The sequence below is a fragment of the Anneissia japonica genome, unplaced genomic scaffold (genome assembly GCF_011630105.1).
Source record: "Anneissia japonica isolate Jap-2015-1 unplaced genomic scaffold, ASM1163010v1 scaffold211_len1577895_cov191, whole genome shotgun sequence".
Lineage (NCBI taxonomy): Eukaryota > Metazoa > Echinodermata > Crinoidea > Comatulida > Comatulidae > Anneissia > Anneissia japonica.
Genome location: NW_022711099.1, coordinates 247559 through 255341, shown reverse-complemented (window position 1 = coordinate 255341; position 7783 = coordinate 247559). Strand labels below are relative to the sequence as shown.

The window sequence follows — 7783 nt, the reverse complement described above, 5'->3', positions numbered from 1 at the left end:
ACTCGTCTGGTCGAATTTTCTACACGAAGCTGGGTAGACATAGTTTCGTACACGAACGCTAATTGGTTGGCTCGCCCAGTGCATAGCACATGGTTGCTGTTTCACGTACACGAACGCTAATTGGTTGGCTCGCCCAGTGCAGCGCACGTGGGTTTAGTTTGTTTCAACAGGCCCAGACAATAATAATAGGCATGAAGGGGAATTCCCAAGTTATACCTTTGTCGTATAGGTAATCTTACAATATTTTCATGTTCTTTATTTTAGTTAAATAAAAGATATAAAGTGATGAATTAGTACACTAGACACATGGTTTTATTTGAACACTTTATTATGACATCGTAAAGTGATGAATAAGAACACTAAACACATGGCTTTATTCGTAGGCCTAGGCCTAGAGGCTAGGTTTAGCCTAGGTATCATCGTTCATTCGTACATACGTTTATTAAGCGTTACGTACGTATTAGGTCAAAGGTTACCACAAATTTAACCCAACCTCTATTTTACGAATCCCCCGATTTACGTACGCCCTCTGGTCCCGTACCGTACGTAAAATCGAGGTTCTACTGTAGTATTTGTTTTTATCTTTATCGTTATCTTTATTATCATCTTCATCGTTATCAATTTCATCATCATCTTCATTTTCATCATCATAATCATCATCCACACTTTCATTATCACGTACATCATTATTATCTTCATAATCAGATTGATTATCACCGTCAATATTATCTTCATCTACATATCATCATTCAGTTCTGCAGAATTTGAAGCAAAAACATAGGGCTCAGTTCAATACTGCCCGCACACAACAAAAGAAAGCAACTCATCAGGCAGCAGTTTACCCTTCAGCTATAGCTTCTCTTTTCATGCTCTTCGCTAATGACATAAACATATTCCGCAAATGTAATTGTTCATCCCATCAAATTGATTCATATGTGTATAAGATGGTTGCCTTGCAGGGGAGAGAGAAGCACGTCAAGAAATCAGGACGCAAGAAACAATCAAAAGAAAAACAAATGTAGTCATAAAGTAGACAACTTACCACAACATATGAATGAAAATCCCAATAAGTATTATTGTACAACCATATTGTATTCATGTCCTTGACTGGATAAATAATGTAATTTATTTTGATAATTCTTTAGCTTCTTTCATAATCTCATTTGATGTGAGATCGAAAGTTTGACATGGATTGTTTGAATGATGGGAATGTAAATTTAAGATATTCATCAAATTAAAGCTGTGTTCGCTGACTTTCAAACTAGTATAAGTAATAGTAGTCTATAGTCATAGTAATGGAATTCATTTGTGTAGAGTTAGTAGTCAGGGGTGGATCCAGGATGAAATTTAGCGGGCCCTACTCAGTGCTTCGCCGAGGTGTGAAGCACCGAGGTGGGGTGGGTTTGGGAGGGGGTGTTCCACCTCCCAATATTAGGATTTAAAATTTAAAAAAAGTAACACTAAGACAGTCGTACACGGCCTTCTAATGGAAGAATTAGATTGTGTTGCTATTGTTATGGAGTTGTGAAAAATATATTCGATAATTCATAAACACGTTTTCTGCCAAATGACTCTAATGACTGTTGTAGGTGCGATATATTATTATATATCATTATGTTGGATATTATGTTGGCATTAATTGATTATATACTCATAAATAAAATTCGCAAATACCGATGTACGGTAACTATACCAAAAGATTGTACTTTTATTCTATCATTTAGTGACCACATGTTCACCACGAGCCTTGTTTATGCGTGCCAGCGTAATCAACAAAAACCAACACCAACTGAAGTACTGTAGTAATAAATAGGCCTAGATATGATCTTTTCTTTTTTTTCTTTTTTCTCTCCCCCCTCCCCCTTTCTCTCTCTTTTTTTTTCCTTTTTTCCCCTTCCCCCCCCCCTTGTATGTATATTGACATATAAATTCATCATCATCATTAATACAAATTGGTGTAAAGTAGTTTCATAAAGTTATTTAAAAATTGTATATATTTTCGATATCAGTAATTTTCAACAGCTGAGAATTGTCTTCTACCACAAACAGTAGACAGCTTAAATATATAGTCTACATTTACACCTTGAATGTGGAAGGCATTTCTGACTTTAATAGGTTTTAATGGAAACATGTTATGGTTCAGTACCTTCAGGGTCAAACAAGCACTTTGTCAACTGCCAACTGCCATCTCAAATATCTGGCCCCCCTTAATGTGTTCTGATAAATCAGTGATATCGGCATGCTCAAATTTTAAGGTGTAATTATAGATGATATTTCCCCCTTAGCTACAGCAAGTTATTTTATAGTTGTTACAAGATTAGACCGCTATAAATGCTATTGTGATAAATCAGAGTTTTTTGTTCTAAACCTTTTTTAAAAGTGAAATAGGATAAGTGAGAGTATCTCCAAGTTTTAGATGTGTGGTTTTGATATAAAATATTAAATTTCCTTGCTTTTCACCAATTGTTTTATGTCAGATCTAACCATGTGAACCCAGTGTTGCACCTGACTAGTGATTGGCTGCATGAAGCATGATGTATAAACAATTCTGACACCGTTCTTTCCCAATTCTTGGTGTATGTTGAATTATACCCTTGGATTTTCCATTGTTTTTTCTCAAGGTATTGCATAATTAGTAATACACTGTATCATATGATTTACTAATTACTTTACTATTATTACTGATGGTATAAACCAAAAGTTTATACCACTTGGCCTCATAACTCAATTGGTAGAGTATCTAAAAAGTAGTCGGAAGGTCTTAGGTTTGAATATGGGCAAGATACATTTTTCTCTCAAAATTTATCATGCCTACTCGGAGGAGGCTTAAAACAGTCTTAAATCATTTTCATCATGGCGTTACAGGTAGTAGACTTAGGCCTACTGGTACTGGTATGGGCATTTATACTGCACCTCTTACTTGCAGTTATAAAGCGCAGTTCTTTTCCCTGAATATTGAGTTCACATGCTAAGTGTTGCTGCTAGTAATCAGCGCAGGAGTAGGCAACCCCACCAGGTACCCATGTATACTCCTGAGTGGAGAAAAGCAATGTGGATAAAGTGTCTTGCTCAAGGACACAAGCAAACTGCACAGCCAAAGATTGAAACCTTGACCTTGAGGTTGAGAAACTAAACCTTAAACCGCTTGCTAGATCGTCAAAGACTAGGAATTACACGACAAATATTCTGCAAGCTTATCAGCGTCTGTAAAAAACGGTCCACGCTTGTTTACGTTCTTTTTGATAAATATGCATGTTTTGAGCAAGCATAACAGCGCCTCAATAGTAGAACCTGCCCTCTTGTAATTTATTGGTGGAAAGTAATAATGGCCACTTTAGCCAAATGATTACGACATGTGTGAGAGCGACTACATTTAGACTGACGACCAGATACCGACCACAATAAATTTTTCAATATGTTGAAAACTCCGCGACCATGCACGACCTCTGCACTGTCACGAGCAAGTTGCTCTTAGCTGCTATCACACTATCACGACCTGGCTACTACGGTGTCGGTCGTGTACTGATCGCAGGGTAGGTCTCGATAGTGTGAGAGTAGCTTAAGTCTAAGTGATATAACCGGCTTTATTCGAGAAGTAAAGAGTATCAGTTAAGACGGTTTTATAGCAATCCACCCCAGAGGATTAACAATTTTTGATATGTTGTTCAACAGATTTTTCTAAGACATCAAAAGAGTGTTTGACGAAAAAACTTGGCAACAGTTAATGAGATACTGTAAAGATTACAGAAAAATGTGGAAAAAGTGGTGGTTACACCATTTTCTTACAGTTTATATATCAAAAATCTTTAGCCTGGTTCTCACGAGAGTCCTAGTATCCAGATCGGGAGCTAACTGTTAGTGCTAACCGTTAGCACCTGCGTGAGAACGCCCGATCCGTTAGCGCCAACCGTTGTCAGTATCCGGATACAGCTAACGATTAGCAAGCGCTATCGGTTAGCAAGTTGAGCGCATTTTTATCATCAACCAATCACAAGTACGCGTTTACAATTTCCAGTTTCTTATTGGCCAGTGATTCGATCATCATATTTTTGGCATCCGGATCAGGATTTTCTCGTATGGACGCACGGTAGCTAACGGTTGCTACTAACCGTTAGCAGCCGGCAGCTAACGGTTGCTGCTAACCGTTAGCAGCCGTGTGAGAACATAGCCTGTATCTCATTAACCATTCCCAATTTTTCGTCAAACATGCTTTTTGAGTACTAGAAAAATATATCAAAACATTTTTGCTTCAGTAGCCTGGCTTTAAAAAAGCACTTGGAAAATGCTGGATAAATTTCATGATAGTTTAGCCACAACTTTTCCGCTGTATCTTATGCCAACAAGTAGGTAAACCAAACAGCAGGAAATGGCCAGTGATTCTATTCTTTAAAGGTGTCTTTTTCATATTTAGGTATTTACTTATGACTAGCCTTATCAACTTGTAGTCATTGTACTACTGTATAATTTGGTCAAACAATCCAGCTGAATAGTAAACCACAGAATTTTAACTGAACAATTCACTTGGCCACATACAATACATCTGTGGTACTCAATTAAACCGAGCATTGAGACTAGACTAATACTCTGGATTGTTGGTGAAGCCAGCTATGAGTAAAGTTTTGCCTTCAAAATTCAATGGTCTTTAAACACAGCCATAACTCTCGTATGGAAAACAACAGCTACATTTTGTGGAAATAAATTATTGACTACTGAACAGAATTTGCCATTTTGCTATCAATCAGTCAACTTCATTTCAGAAACAAGTACATATAGGCCTATATTACAATAACTTATATTTCATTATTACTACAATAAAATGTGTAGTATTTGTAATATTATAAATACTAAATTTATTTTGACTATTGTTTTAAAGCCAGGCTCCAGAGGAAGAAATGTGTTGATATGCTGATTTTTCAAAGACACAGAAAACATATTTGATGAAAAACTCGTGAACAGTTTAATAAAATACAGATTTAAAATATTTGAAATCTGGGGTAAAAGGGGCATAAATCTGTATCTAATTAACTGTTGTAAAACATGTCAAAACATTTTTTGCTCTGGAGCCTGGTTTACAACAGCAGCCAAAAGATCAGTATTTATTTTCTTTTTATTACATATACAGTACTACACATTTTATTATAGATTGATAACGAAATATAAGCTATTGTAATATAGGCTTATATGTATAGTACATATAAAAAAAATTGTTTTCCTTTCGGAGCTTGGCTTTAAATAAATATCCAGTTATTTGTCGACTAATTAAATTGACCAGTCCTGTTTTATCCATGCTATTATTAATACCATCAGCCATCGTCATTGACATTAGGTGCAAGCAGACTTTACGTGATGGAATTTGATGCTACAGTATCATTATAATTTCTATTGATTGATTGATTGATTGATTGATATATTAAGCTCCAGTTTATGCCATTCTGTCAAAATTCACATATTTTTAGTGAGATATTTTAGAATTTTCTGTAATTAATTATAATATTATTCATGTAAGGTCAGGCTATGCCATAATGTTGCTCTTCCCTCTGTAGTATTCCTATTACCTTAATCTTCGTTTTCATCTTTAGTTTCCTTAATTTATTCTTGTTCACTTAATTTGTAGATCTAAATAAATCTAATCAAAGCCTCTCCATTTACCTGTATTATCTATCTTTTTTTATCCTTTCCATTACAATCCATCATCCCGTCTTCATCCCTTTTACATTACCATAGATAAATCATAGAAATTACTTATAGAGAAGATGAGATTTAAAATATAAAGATCAACATTTTATAAAGATTGCAAAGTAATCTAATCAATCGGACGAACTGAACACCAAAGGAAGATACACATTTAGAAAGCGTCATAAATCACAAATCTTGTGAATCTAGTCTTTGTTTTTTTTTAATAAATATTAGAAAAACATTTTTATTTACAGATTATTTAAGTCAGAGAAAAATATATCTTCCATTACTTTTATGCGTATGCTTATACTACGGTCTCATTAGTGAAATATTCCAATTCTTGGAATATAATTCTAACATTTCCAGCTTTATAGGGATGACCAATCAGAAGGAATATTTTGTACACAACATATGGCCAATTCAAAGTCATCTATGATTTTTTTTTCTGAAGTATTTGTAAATGTCAGCTGAGCTACTCATTCAAATCACATGGCTTTTGCTTAGGAAATGATGTAAAGTACGAGATAGCTTATAATAAATCAGCTGGGCTTATACTTGAGAAACTACAGTATATTTAATTCTGGATTTATATAGCGCCTCACGTAAGCAGCGTAGGCAGAAGTTACCTTGAGGTAACTTCTATTATCGTTAATGGAACCTAGCTAATGATTTAAAGATGTTATTGCATAACCTCAAGAGGGAACTCTAATGTTGTGGACATAATCAATCAAACATTCTCATTTTAAAACACCTGTGTGTACAGTAGTATTTATTTTAGTGTATACACATAATATACAATGGGCAGCAAAAGCTGAAAATATTCTATTTACTTAAGATTATAATAAAAACAACAAAAAAAACAACAAAAAAAAAACAACATACATTTAAACAACATTTAATAAACATTAAAATAAATATTGAGGCCTAAACTAAAAAACAAATTAAACAGCATTCCACAAACAAAGTATGCAAGTTTATTTTTATATATTTTAATGCACTATTTATGTTAAATGATACATTTCTATTGAAGTTTATAAAATGTTGCAGTAGGCAACATTGCTTAAGTCCTTGGATAGGGTAAATTAATAAGGCAATTTGCATAATGAATTATAAATTCATTTTCAAGTATAATCTGAATCATTAGTACAGTACTGTACATTTTTAGTACTAGCGGAGGAGTCATGTGATTCATCATAACAACTTTTTCTTAAGCACTTTTGACTATGCCACTCCCCTCAACAACATTGCACAGTCTGGCCCAAATGCAAAGTGTAAAGATGACACTGCGAGCTTGTGAGCTCTCAAGAATATGTTATAAACTTTACTTTAACTTACAGATATTTCTCATTTGGTAAAAACAAGTTAGAAGATGACAATAGAGATAAAAACATCCGTCACAGGATAAATAAACTGCTAGGAAGTTATCGTAACTCAACTTTTGACCCATAAGACTCAATTATTGATCTAGCTGAGGATCCAGCTTATAGTACTTTGTTTCTTTTCTACTGGAGTCATCTCAAATCATGTTGGAATGTTTCGACAGAGATTTGAAATTAAGCTTAAATCATTCCTTTCCAATTTTTCTTATGCCTTTTGATGTGAAAAATCAAACCCTTGAGAACTCTGCCCTCCTTTCAAACTAGCTGACATACTATGTCCTAAACCCTACTCAAATGCTATTCAATTCCAGATACTTGAAGAGTTTAATATAGGTACAGTAGTAGTAGTAGTCTGAATTCTCCATCTCATTCAAAATTTAAGTAGTCGATCACTAAAGTGACATTGTGGTTAAGTGCTTTCCTTTTTAATCCCAAGGTCTTGGGTTCAAACATGGTAAAACATAGTTTGAGATCATAATCTGCCTAGTTTTCTTGAACATATTGGATTGCAAATTGTAAGTGTTCATAAAATTCTCTTTAAAAACATATCCTAGAGCATTTGTCTACTAGCCTTCTCCTTTCAGCCTTGCCACAAATTGTTGGAAATTTATTTATGTTTATACTGTATATATTTCATGTAAATTTTATTCTTAGTGTATAATGGCCCTTGATAACATTTGAAGCATAATAGAATTGAATTGAATTTAGTACATATAATTTGCTTGAGT

At 34.3% G+C, this 7783-nt stretch overlaps 1 protein-coding gene across 1 annotated transcript in view; it reads left to right on the top strand.

Annotated features, from left to right (window-relative positions):
- LOC117107299 (receptor tyrosine-protein kinase erbB-4-like) overlaps nt 1-7783 on the top strand; it is a 103463-nt gene that overhangs the window by 60138 nt on the left and 35542 nt on the right. The gene's annotated exons all lie outside the window — the stretch shown is intronic.